Source organism: Felis catus, chromosome B3, assembly GCF_018350175.1.
Source record: "Felis catus isolate Fca126 chromosome B3, F.catus_Fca126_mat1.0, whole genome shotgun sequence".
Taxonomy (NCBI): domain Eukaryota; kingdom Metazoa; phylum Chordata; class Mammalia; order Carnivora; family Felidae; genus Felis; species Felis catus.
This window is the reverse complement of record NC_058373.1, coordinates 6,273,184-6,286,843: the sequence shown is the minus strand read 5'-3', so window position 1 is coordinate 6,286,843 and position 13,660 is coordinate 6,273,184. Positions and strand designations below refer to the sequence as shown.

The 13,660-nt window shown below is 47.1% G+C and overlaps 1 long non-coding RNA gene across 1 annotated transcript in view; it reads left to right on the top strand.

Moving 5' to 3' along the window:
* The window catches only part of LOC109500494, a 51,648-nt gene that overhangs the window by 18,114 nt on the left and 19,874 nt on the right, over positions 1-13,660 (top strand). Inside the window, exons 3-9 of the long non-coding RNA XR_006598836.1 lie at positions 52-159; positions 1,827-1,992; positions 3,075-3,182; positions 4,219-4,525; positions 4,828-5,034; positions 8,027-8,107; positions 10,649-10,758. This is a non-coding gene — a long non-coding RNA (uncharacterized LOC109500494). The remainder of the gene's footprint in view (positions 1-51; positions 160-1,826; positions 1,993-3,074; positions 3,183-4,218; positions 4,526-4,827; positions 5,035-8,026; positions 8,108-10,648; positions 10,759-13,660) is intronic.

Sequence of the window (13,660 nt, the reverse complement as noted above, 5' to 3'; positions counted from 1 at the left end):
CCGTGATCACCGCCATCACCACCGTCCCTTTTTTTTTTTTTCTGGTCACAGAAGTCATGTAGGATCCATGAAAAACCAGGAAAGTCTAAGAACTGGCCTACACCGCAGAAGCCTGGAGAGCCTTGACAACTCAGTGCTGAGCGTGTGGTACCACGGAAGGTATCCTGGAACAGAGAGAGGACATTAATGGAAAAAATGGGGAAATCCTCAGAGAGTCTGAAGTGTAGTTGATAGCACTGGGCCCATGTGGGTTTCGTGGTTGTGACGGATGTACTGTGGGTAGTTAAGACGTTGGCAGGGGAAACTGCGTTCGTGGTATAGGGGAACTCTGTACTATCTTTGCAGCTTTTCTGTAAATCTAAAATTATTCCTGAAAAAAAAAAGGGGGGGGGGGCATGGGGCGCCTGGGTGGCTCTGTTGGTTAAGAGTCAGACTTTGGCTTCAGGTCATGATCTCAAAGTTTGTGCATCCGAGCCCCGCGTTGGGCTCTGTGCTGACAGCTCAGATTCTGTGTCTCCCTGTCTCTCTGCTCCTCCTCTGCTCGCGCTCTGTCTCTCTCTCAAAAATAGATAAACTTAAAACAATTTTTTAATAAAAAAGGAAAAAAGGGTATTAAGAAAAAATATGTAAAAGATGATCAGAACAGTTAAGTTTTTCACAAGTTCGTTAAGCTTGATCGGGAATGGTCTGTTGGTCAATGTGTGTGATCTTGACATGAGTAAACCATAGAATTTAAGTCAAATCTATGCTTAGTCCATATTTTGTCAAAATAAATGTGATTTTCTAATTTTTCTTTAAAAAGGTAACACAAGTATACTGTAGAGATTTTAGAAAATACGGAAAGCACATGGGACGCCTGGGTGGGTCAATCGGTTGAGCGCGTGACTTCAGCTCAGGTCGTGATCTCACGGCTCGTGAGTTGGAGCCCTGCATGGGGCTCTGTGCTGATGGCTCAGAGCCTGGAGCCTGCTTCAGATTCTGTGTCTCCCTCTCTCTTCACCCCTCACCCACTCACGCTTTGCCTCTGTCTCTCAAAAATAAATAAATATTAACAAAATTCAAAAAAAGTACAGAAAACACAAAGAAAAAAACAAGAAAACCACCTGTAATTCCTCCACTAGAGGCAGCACCAATATGAGAGAAAGAGGGAGAGATTCATACTGTAATATTGACATATAGCTGCTTTATTCACTTAATATTTTGTAAACATCTTCTCATATCCTTGTTATTTGACATCTTTTTTTTCTAACGTTTATTTATTTTTGAAAGAGAGAGAGCATAAGCAGGAGAGGGGCAGAGAGAGAGGGAGATACAGAATCTGAAGTAGGCTCCAGGCTCTGAGCTGTCAGCACGGAGCCTGACGTGGTACTCGAACTCATGAACGGTGAGATCATGACCTGATTCGAAGGTGGATGTTCAACCGACTGAGCCACCCAGGCGCCCCTAAACCTTTTAGATGTGCTCTAATTCTCAATGGAACCCTTGCAAGGTAGATAACGGAGCTCCATCCTACAGATGAAACTGAGTTGAGATTCAAACTCAGGGCTGTCCTATGTCACCACTCCATGCTGCTTGCCTCCTCTGGGCAGGGCAGAAGGAGGCTTTGGTTGCAGATACGTGCACCCACTGCTGCAGAGAAAGACGTCTAAGTGCACAGCAAAGGAAGACCGGAGGGCAGGAGGCAAGGGCTGGGGAAGTTTGGAGATGAAGTCGGTGGGGGCACAAGTTTCCTCTGGAGTCACCCATTTTCTGGGGCGGGGGGCCATGAGCTCCTGTAAGCCAGGGATATGTCTTACGTACAACCCTTTTCCCTTCCCACAGCGCAGTGAGGATGCAGAGGAAGAAGGATGAAAGAAGGGGAGAAGAATATTCTTTGAGTACCAACTGTGTTCCAGGCACTGTTCTAGGTGCTGGGAGGTCAATCGTTGTCCACATGGAAGTTGCTGGGGGGAGGGGCTGCCTGACAAAAGCAAACCAATAGAGAAGTACACGGTATGTGTGAGGGTGACAGGTGCCGTGCAGGAAAAGAAAATGGAGAGTGGGAGAGAGAGGGCTGGGAGCGTGATGTAAACAAAGTGGCCTGGGAAGGTCACATTGGGGGGGGAGGGAGGGAGAGAGAAGGGACAGAGAGAGGACGGGAAAGGGGGAGAAAGGGAAGGAGGGAGGAAGGAAGATAGAGAAAGAAAGAGAAGATTCTTCCGCAGGCTCTAGTCCCACCTTGCCCCTGACCTGTAGGCATGACCCCTCAGCAGCATTTTGATGCGGCCGCACTTTCCAGAGCATCTGCCCCCTTGGTCTTGGTGGTGGACCGAGCTCTCAGTTTCCCCCGAATGGCCAGGAGTTTTATTGCTGGTGTCCCTGGCCGGGGTGGGGGTGGGGGGGAATGGCTCTCAGAAACCTAGAAAAAAAAATCTCCCAGAACATTTTCTCTCCAGCTACCAAGATAAGGCCAGGCCAGCAGGCTGCCCCACCTCGGATGAGGCTGGTTCTCTGCAGAGTGTCTATGCTCCCTGGGTGATGGGGGCGCTGCGGCTGGGGCAGAAAGACAGCAGCTCTCTCCTCCGGGCCCCTTTCCACTTCCTCCTATCCTCAGTCTCCACTTCATTCATTCGTTCACTGATCTTTCTTCCTAGCACTGGCCTCACATGATCTGTCCCTAGGCTAGAATGTCAATCCCCAGGGGCAAGGGCCCCTAGAAGACAGCCTGGCTCAAGACGGTTGCTCATTAATGATTTTTTGAATGAGTGAGTGAATGAATGAGCTTAATTTATCCAGCAATCAAGCATGTACAGAGCACCTACTGCATACACAGCTCAGCATCAGGTGCAAATAGCCTCACAAAGACACCCCCTAGTTTGTACTATGCGAGAGGAGGCACGAGGTGACTTGCCCCCGTAGTTAAAGCAGAATCAAGGACATTCCCGTGTAGTTGAGGAGAGCCTGGTGGGCACTGCAGTGATCAGGGTGGGCTTCATGGAATAGGCAGACCGGTCTAGGATTTGCAGAGTGCACAGGAGGTAGACCTTTCCTTCTCTGACCTCTGGCTTTTCTTCTCTCGCCTGCCCCCCATCCAGATGATTCCAGGCCACATCCCCATCCTGACCTGGTACTTCCTGTGACCACCAACGGGCTGGAATTCTGGGCTCATCCCGAGACCAGGGTTCAAGAAACTGGCTGCTCAGGTGTGTTGGGCCAGAAAGGGGTTTGCCAGAGAAGCTAGCCACTTCCTCCTAAAATGTGGGTGACCTGACCAGTGGGGATGACAGATGGGGATGACAAATTGGGATGGTTCTCTCCCCAGCTGGAGAGGCAGGGCGTAGCAGCTACATGGGCTGGCAGGGCTGGAGGCGGGGTGGGTGGTGGTGGTGTGGTTTGGGGCAGAGGTGATTCAGATTGTCCTGTTTGGGGTCAGGGTGTCCCTGTCCCAGGCACGGTGGCCTCTGCTGTCCCTGCACAGGAGAGAGAGCTATGCAGAGACAGTCACTGTCATTGCCCTTCCCTGTGCCCATCCCTCTGGGCAGAAGGTCACAGCACCTTTGGCAGCTTTGGCCTCGGTCCCACGTCCAGCCTGAGGTTGCGGCAAGGGCACCAGCAGCCCAGGACTCACGAGTTCTTGGGGCCGGTCCCAGTCCCACAGATTCGCTGGTGCACACGGCCCATCCGGGCCTTGTTGGCTCCGGGCCTTGTTGGCTCCGTCTGCAAATGGGTGCCTCCGTGTCTGTCCTGCTCTCCGCTCCCACCTGCTGTCATGCTCACAGCACAGCACCCAGATGCTTAGCCCCTCGGCCCAGAAGTTCAAAGGGGCCGGGTCCTGAGAGCTGCCACCTGGGTGTACTTGGGCAAGCGGCTTCACCACTCTGTGACTCCATTCTCCCACCCACACAGTGGTGTGCCAGCAGCCTCCCAGGGTGGTTAGGTCTGAATGACTCTAAGGCTTTCACACGATGCTTTTCACACAGTGTGGCAGGTGCTCTCCGATGCCATGGGAAATGAATGGGAAAGTCCCTTGCGAGTCGTAGGGTCATAAATATAACCAGGGGTGGCTTCTCGGATGGCGGATGATGGCATTGTTCTTTGGTGCTCTTTGAAAAGCCTGCCCCCAGCCCTGTCGGGCTCTGAGAGCAAGCGCCACGCCCTCCCCGGAATCACGGGGCTCTGGGAGCGCGGTTTGGAGCCCCGGGAAGCAGTTCTGGCCACTCATCCTCTTTCTTCCCTTAGAGCCTCAGACTGTACCACCGCCCCACGCCCATGGGGAAGTCTCCGGTGTGGCCAGCCTGCCGGGAAGGGACAGGATGCAGGCCTTTCTGCAAAGTTCTCTCCTCTGTGACCTCTTGTGGGATCGAAAGTAAGGCCACCAATAGTGGGAAACTAGACATCTCACTCTCTCGGCCTGGAGGGCTGCTCCAACAAGGACACAGCATGTCGTCCGTGCTACGCCTGCTAAAAACACTTACCGTCAATTTAATCACGCGGAAACAGCAGACAGACCCAAATCGAGGGACGTCCTGCAAGACGACTGGCCTGGGTTCTTCTTCTTCTTCTTCTTCTTTTTTTTTTTTTTTAAATATTTATTTATTTGTGAGAGAGAATCAGAGCATGAGCAGGGAGGGGGAGCAGAGAGAGAGGGAGACACAGAATCCGGGAGCAGGCTCCAGGCTGCGAGCTGTGAGCACAGAGCCCGACGCGGGGCTTGAACCCATGAACCGTGAGATCTTGACCTGAGCTGTAGTGTGCGCATATGCGTACAGAGAGAGGGGGCCAAAGTGGTGGATCCAGGTGAAGGGTACATGCGTGTGCATTGTACTAATTCTTGTAACTTTTCTGTAGGCTTGCAAATTTGTAAACAAGAAGTTTGGAGGAAAGCCCTGCGGGGCTGTCATTGGAAGTCTCCAGTGTGCCTCCCCAAGGCCTGGGGCGCAAGCCTGGAGTCATAGGCTCAAGGGGAGTCTCCCACACACCCTCTGCCTGATTACAGTTCACACTCCGCATGCCCCGCGGGGCCCTCTGTGTTCCCTACGGTCTAGAGGCCAGCACGTATGTATTCAGCACCCACCCCCTGCCAGCACCCACTCCCTCCCTCCCTAGACGAGGCGCGGACACCTGAAGACGGGGTCCCTGTGTTTCCAGGGCACACGGTTCATGGGAGTCAGCTCGCATCACTGCAGAGTCTGTTGTGGCTACAGGACCCAAAGACTCACAGCCAGATTGCAGGGGTCCAGGGCAAGGCGGAAGCAGACATTGTCACGGCGGCAGCTCTGTGAACTGGGAGCTCCGGGTGTTACAGTGTCACCTCCTCACAGTGGCTGACCACGCGGGAGGGATGTTCTGCTCGTGTGTTTGTCTGATGCTGGTGCCGATAGCACCCTCCGCTCCTAGTTGAAACAACTGGAGATGTCTCCAGATGTTGCCAGACAATGGGGCGGAGCACCTACGCGCTGAAAAGGCAGCTCTTGGCCCAGCCCTGCTCCTGGCCGGAGCGCCGTGTCCCTGCTCCGGAGGTGAGCAGGTGGCTAAGCCCTGCGTGAGCCCTGTACTACCTCTGCAGGTTCCTCCTGCGGAGCAGGGCTGGGGGTGGGAGGGCTGGACGTGGCTTCTGTCCTCCCGCTGCCCTTGCCTCCGCAGCTGCGCTGGCTGCTCTCCGTGGGGAGTCCAGTGCGTGGCAGCCCCACCGGGACAGACGAGACGGACAGAGACAGACCGAGCCCTGTTCATCACCCTCGGCCCCCTGGGGGAGGTCTCCCAGGCCGGCGCCCCAGGGGCCCCAACGTGCAATGTGCCTTGAGGAGTGTCAGTGGCCTCAGGGTTCCTGGCCAGGCCTGGCCTTCCGGACAGTGAGACGAAGGGAGAGATCTTGCACGGGGTCGACCCCTCCGTCCCCACGGGGGCGGCTGGAGTTCTCTCTGCAGCCTAAATGGAGGTACCGCTCTCCAGACAATTTTAAATAGTCCCTGAGTCCTGGGACAGCCAGGCCTCTGGGCATTTGCCATTGGCACTAAAGTGCGGCCAGAATGCAGTGGTGTGGCCAAACCGGAGTGCTGACCTGGACCCCGGGCTTCCCCCAAACCAGCCGCTGAAACGTCAACACTCTTCTAATGGGGACCCTCCAGAACCTCCTCTCCACTCCCACCACCTCCTCCAACCCCCCCCCCCCTTTGCTGCTACCCTGATGGTTAGATATTTTGACCACCTCCTCTTTGCTCACTTTATCATCCAACACACATTTATTGCAAACCTATCATGAGCCAGGTCCTATGCTGGGTGCTGCTCTCGATGTTTTCCTGAGCCCCCAGGGGAGAGAGACATCCGCATGCCTTAATATAGTATGGCAGGTGCAAAGACAGAGGCCTGTAGAGAAAAGACAGAGGCCTATAGAGAGCCTCCTGGGGGCACCATTGGAGGTGGGAAGTGTCTGTGGTGGAGTCTCAGAGGAGTTATACATACTGGGTCTTGAAGGATGAATGGAGGTTCATAGAAAGACAAGGGAAGGGAATTCTAGGAAAAGGGACCAGCATGTGCAAAAGCACAGAGGTCATCCATAGGACGTGGAGAGAAAATATTAGAACTTGTATTTATATTCCTTTTTAGTCTCATACTTCTATTTTATAGACATTTAATGGTGGGCCTAACATATTAACATATATTTATGGTTTATTTTTAATACACATATTCTGAGGTGTACATCCCCACATTTTTTACTGATGCATAATCCAAATTGTTGCCAAGCCTGGTTTAAGACAGGTTGTCTTTGGACATGTAAATGTCCAAGAGGCAATATCTATTCTTGGAGCTAGACATGGGTGTGGGTCAGGGAGATAGCCTTGGGTGCTGGGTGGGGAGGAAGAGGAAAAGGTTTAGATTGAGTGGAACAGAGAGGGGTGGAGGAGGAAACCAGTGGTTCTCAGCCTGGCTGCTCTTTGAATCACCTAAGGAGCTTTTAAAAAGTGCTCACTCCCAACTCCTTTGATTTATCATCCTCTTTCAAATTCCCCAAGTAATTCCAATTGTAACCAGGAGTTGAGAACCACTGCCCTCTAGATCAGGTTTCTTCAAACTTTCGTGCTTGTGCACCCCCTAAAAGAATTCTGGAAAACGACATACTCTCATATTTTTAAATTGACATCTAAATTTTTGGTCACAATCTTTTTTTTTTTTATTATTTTTATTTTTAACATTTATTTATTTTTGAGACAGAGAGAGACAGAGCATGAATGGGGGAGGGGCAGAGAGAGAAGGAGACACAGAATCGGAAGCAGGCTCCAGGCTCTGAGACATCAGCCCAGAGCCTGACGCGGGGCTCGAACTCACGGACCGCGAGATCGTGACCTGGCTGAAGTCGGACGCTTAACCGACTGCGCCACCCAGGCGCCCCAAGGTCACAATCTTTTTAAGTTTATTTTTGTTTATTTTGGGAGAGACAGAGACAGCACGAGGTGGGGAGGGGCAGAGAGAGAGAGAGAGCGAGAGAGGGAGGCAGAGAATCCCAAGCAGGCTCTACACTGTCAGTGCAGAGCCCGATGCGGGGCTCCAACTCACAAAACTGTGAGATCGTGACCTGAGCTGAAACTAAGAATTGGATGCTTAACCGACCGAGCCACCCAGGCGCCCCCTAAGCATAATTTTAATAGCTGCAAAAATATCGTTTCCTGCATGTTGTATATATTTTCTTCAGAACCTCAGAGTTACAAATTTGGTTGATTTAATTTATGGGAAAGTTCTGCCATATAAGCGAATTGGCAAAGCCAGAATTCATTGTCAAACCAGTCAACCCAGTTAGACTATCTGTCCAAGGAAAATCTGGATACAGTTTTCACTTCAAACAGATGTATTAATGCATAGGCTGGTGACAACCATCTCACTTCCATATTCTAATTCTAAGCTAAATAGATGCCTCATCACCTAGAATTTGTCCCTTCGATGGAATAAGATGCTGCCCCTTTAATGTTTATGGCTGATGTTCAGTGTGCTTTTTTGAAGGGGTCTCTCCCTCAGGAGCGCATACGTTCTAATTGCCCCTTTGTTTATTTAGGTCCCCAGTGGTTTGCACACATCTAGATGATGCACCATGGTCAGACGGGGGTGGAGTGAAAAGGGAACCCTACTTGGAAAGGTAAGTGAGAGGACAAAGGAAAACTGGCTTGATGTTTGATGACAGAGGCAAATAGATTCATTAAATAAAATGAAAATAAAATAAAAATAAAAATAAAAAAATTAAAAATAAAATAAATTTTTTTAATGTTTATTTATTTTTGAGACAGAGAGAGACAGAGCATGAACGGGGGAGGGTCAGAAAGAGAAGGAGACACAGAATCCGAAACAGGCTCCAGGCTCTGAGCTGTCAGCACAGAGCCCGATGCGGGGCTCGAACTCACGGACCACGAGATCATGACCTGAGCCGAAGTCGGACGCCCAACCGACTGAGCCACCCAGGCGCCCCACAAATAGATTCATTTTAGAAAGGAGGACCTAGGGGCACCTGGGTGGCTAAGTCAGTTAAGCCTCTGACTTTGGCTCAGGTCACGATCTCACGGTTTGTGGGTTTGAGCCCCGCATCGGGGTCTGTGCTGATAGCTCGGAGCCTGGAGCCTGCTTTGGATTCTGTATCTCCCTCTCTCTGCCTTTCCTCCACTTGTGCTCTGTCTCTGTCTCTCAAAAAAAATAAATAAACATTAAAAAAAGTTTAAAAAATAAAATAAAATAAAATAAAGGAGGACCTAGGGAGGTTGAGGATCTAGAAAGTGGTATCTTTAAAATTGTTCATGGTAAAAACAAACAAACAAACAAAAAATTGTTCATGGTAGATCCATACATATATGGTATAGAATTGCTTCTGCAATTCTGTGGGGAACACAAAGTTTTTGTGCCTACTCTGAAGGGGAAAAAAAGTGAGCTCTGATCCCTTCCTCATGCCATAAACATTAGTTCAAGATGGACCACAGACCTAAATGTGAAAACTAAACCAATAAAGCTTCTGGAAGTAAACACAGGAGGGAATCTTCACAAACAGGCAAAGATCTTTTGAGCAGGACATAAAAAGCACTTTTTTAATTGGTAAATTGGACTTCATTAAAATAAAAACCTCTGTTTATCAAAAAATGCCATTTAAGAGAGTAAAAGGGCAAGAGAAGACTTTCACAATATATACCTTAGACAAAGGACTTGTGTCCTTAATATGTAAAGATCTCTTTCAAATCAGTAAGAAAAGGAAAACCGAACAAACAAAAATGTGGGCAAAAGTCTTGAAAACGAGGCTATGTAAAGGGCTTGCAATCATATGACAAGGCTCTCAACGCAATTAGTCCTCAGGGAAACGCAAAATAAAACCTCAATGAGATTCTATAATACTCATCAGAATGACTCAAATTGAAGCAATCAGCAATAAGAAAAGCTGTCAAGGATGTGGAGCATCGGGGGAGCGGGGAGCGCTCATGCCTCGCCCGAGGGGAGAGTAAATCAGTCAAAAGAAAACATACCCCTACTCTTTGTCTCGAAATTCCACTCCTAGGCATATATCCAAAGTGAGGGGGTAGCTGCAGTTCAGTCAGTGTGCGGCCAATAAGGGAGTATGTTGTTGCAGAGAATTTAGGACAGAATGAAAAGGACTAAAAGTCAGTCTGTTTTGGAGGATCCTGGCGGGCTCAGTCAGTAGACCATGGGACTCTTGATCTCAGGATCATGAGTTTGAACTCCACGTTGGGGGTGGAGTTTAGTTAAAAAAAAAAAGTCAATCTGCTTTTTATTATCTGTGCACCAGGACCAGCAATGCCAAAAGATGATAAAATGTGCCCCTCCCATCTTTTTTGGTCTAAGTTCTAAACAACTGCTATAATTACCATTATTTGTTTGTTTATTTTTGAAAGAGAGAGAGAGAGAGAGAGAGAAAAACCACACGTGGGGGAGGGGCAGAGAGAGAGGGAAAGAGAGAATCCCAAGCAGGCTCCACGCTGTTAGCGTGGAGCCCAATGTGGGGCTCAAACCCACAAAACCATGAGATCATGACCTGAGCTGAAGTCGGATGCTTCACTGACAGCACCACTGAGTTTTAAAAATGGTCTCAAATTAACATATTTACAGCATGCAAATGAATGCTTTCATAAGCATTGCATTCTTTGTGGAAGTTGATTTAGAGGATGTCTGGTTATGCACTTGGCCCCTGAGACACATGGGCTTTGTGCATTTATGTATTTATTTAATGGCACTTTTTTCTTTTGATTGTGGTCAAATATGTGCAATCTACAATTTGCCATTGAAAACCAAAACTGTGTTTGAACGTACAATTCAGCGACATTAATTACATTTGTGCAACCATCACCATCCTCCACCTCCAGATTTTTTCATCTTCCCAAACGGAAGCTCTACCCATGAAACACTAACCCCCCACCTCCCCTCCCCCTGTCCCTTGGTAACCTCTCACATACTGTCTGTCTCTATGACCTTGTCGACTCGAGGTACCTGGTATAAGAGGAATCCTACAGGATTGGTCCTCTTGTGTCTGGTTTATTTCACTTAGTGCAAGGTTTTCCAGGTTCTTCCATGTTGTCACATGGATGATGACTTTATTCCTTTTTATGGCTGAGTCATATTCCGTTGTACCTGCATTCATTTTGAGGATCATTTTCCTAAAGGTTGGGAACCATTCAATCCTTTTCAGATTACAGTTCCTGTCTCCAGTCCCCATGGTACGACAGACTCCTGCACTTGACTGTGTATTTGAAATAAGAGTAGCAGCATGATTTTAAAGACAAAGAAGCAGAACCTAAGGTACTTTAGTTCTTTCATTTTATGGGATTACTGGCATTTTTGTGTTTAAAATTGAGAACAGTAAAACAGAGTATAAACTGATAAAAGTTTTGGTCTTCTTTTTAAAAAGTTAACACACTTTAGGAAAGAGCCGAAATGTCCATCGATGGATGAATGGGTAAAGAAGACGTGGTATATATATACATATATATATACGTATATATATATACATATATATATGTATATATATATACATGTATATATATATGTATATGTATATATATGTATATATATATGTATATATATATATATAAAATGGAATATTACTCAGAAAGAATGAAATCTTGCCATTTGCAACAGCATGGATGGAACTAGAGCATATTATGCTAAGCAAAATTAGTCAAGAGAGAGAGACAAATATCACATGACTTCCCTCATATGTGGAACTTAAGATACAAAACAGGTGAACATAAGGGAAGGGAAGCAAAACTAATATAACAACTGGGGCAAAACACAAGAGACTCTTGAATACAGAGAACAAACTGAGGGTTTCTGGAGGGGCTGTGGGTGGTGGGATGGGCTAAATGGGCAAGGGGCATTGAGGAGGGCATTGAGGAGGGCATTGAGGAGGGGATGAGTCAATGATTTCTAGTCCAGAAATCATTACTTCACTATATGCTAACTAACTTGGATGTAAATTTAAAAAATAATCATAATAAAAAATAAATAATTAAAAAGCTAACATACTTTAAAAGTATTAATCCTTTTTTGGGTATGGTAATATTTTCTTTTCATTTTTTTGCCAGTGTGACTACATGTACATGAAGTACAATAAAATAAAATATCACTGTCTCCTTTCTTGCCATTATTATTAGTATTATCAATTTCATTATTATTGCTGAAAACAATTTTGCTGTATCGAGGGCTGGGAGCATTACAGAGGATCTAGTCCATGGGGTACCTGAGTGGCTCAGTTGGTTGAGCATCTGACTCTTGATTTCAGCTCAGGTCATGATCCCAGGGTTGTGGGATTGAGCCCCACATCGGGCTGTGTGCTGAGCATGAAGCCTGTTTAAGATTCCCTCTCTCTCTCTCTCTCTCCTCTCCCTCTCCCTCCCTGTCTATCTCTTCCTCTGCCCCCTCCCCTATTCCCACTTGCTCTCTTCCTAAAAAAAAAAAAAAAAAAAAAAAAAAAATTCATTCCAAGGGTCAGATACTCTAGGTTCACCACTGGATATACTCCAGAGAAATGAGCGTAAATGTCCACCAAAGACAAGAATGTTCAGAGCAACTTTATTCACAAAAATGTCAAACCGTAGATAACTCAAATGCCCATCACTCAGGGAATAGATAAACAAGTTGCGGATTATTCACACAATGGAATACTGTGCAGAAATAAAAACTCAGTAACTACTGACACATGCAGTCAACCTGGTGGCTCTCACAAACAAATGAGAGAAGTCAGGAGCCAGAGTCCGTGCTCTACGACTCCATTTACATACATTTTGAAGACAGGCAAAGATTTTTTAAGGTTTTATCTAAATTCCTGTTAGCACACAGTGCGAGTGATGCGACAGTTCCCCTACATCACCCCATGCTCATCGCGACAAGTGCCCTCTGTAGTTCCCATCCTGTTTCCCCCATCCCCCACCCCCCTCCCCTCACGTAACCAGCAGTTTGTTCTCTATAGTTAAGAATCTGTTCCTTGATTTGCCGTTCTCTCTCTTTTGTTCCCCTTTGCTCATTTGTTTTGTTCCTTAAATTCCACATATGAGTGAAATCAAATGGTATATGTCTTTCTCTGACTGACTTATTTTGCCTAGCATAACACTCTAGTTCCACCCATGTTGTTGCAAATGGCAAGATTTCATTCTTTTTATGGCTGAATAAAATATATATATATATATATATATAATATTCCACATTATACACACACACACACACGCACACATATATCATATCTTCTTTATCCATTCATCTATTGATGGATATTTGGGCTGCTTCCAGAATTTGGCTATTGTAAATAATGCACACACACACACACACACACACAGGTGTGCATATATCCTTTCGAATTAGTATTTTTTTTTTAATTTTTTTTTCAACGTTTATTTATTTTTGGGACAGAGAGAGACAGAGCATGAACGGGGGAGGGGCAGAGGGAGAGGGAGACACAGAATCCGAAACAGGCTCCAGGCTCCGAGCCATCAGCCCGGAGCCTGATGCGGGGCTCGAACTCACGGACCGTGAGATCGTGACCTGGCTGAAGTCGGACGCTTAACTGACTGCGCCACCCAGGTGCCCCTTGAATTAGTATTTTTGTAGATACCCAGTAGGGTGATTGCTGGGTCATAGGGTAGTTCTGTTTTTAACGTTTTGAGGAACCTCCATACTGTTTTCCAGAGTGGCTGCACCAGTTTGCATTCCCACCAACAGTGCACGAGGGTTCCCCTTTCTCCACATCCACGCCAACACCTGTTGTTTGTGGTGGTGTTGATTTTAGCTATTCTAACAGGTGTGAGGTGACCTCTCAGTGTGGTTTTGATTTGCATTTCCCTGATGATGAGTGATGTAGAGCATCTTTTCGTGTGTCTGTTGGTCATCCACATGTCTTCTTTGGAGAAATGTCTGTTCATGTCTTCTGCCCATTTTTTTAAAAAAAAGTTTATCTTTGAGAGAGAGTGTGCGTGCATGAGCAGGCAGGGAAGGGGGAGAGAGAGAGGGAGACAGAGAACCTCAAGCGTGCCCATTTTTTAATTGAATTATTCATTTTTGGGGTGTTGAGTTTCGTAAGTTCTTTATGTATTTTGGATATTAACCTTTGATCAGGTATGTCATTTGCAAATATCTTCTCCCATTCTGTAGGTTGCCTTTTAGTTCTGTCGATTGTTTCCTTTGCTGTGTAAAGACAGGCAAATTTCAT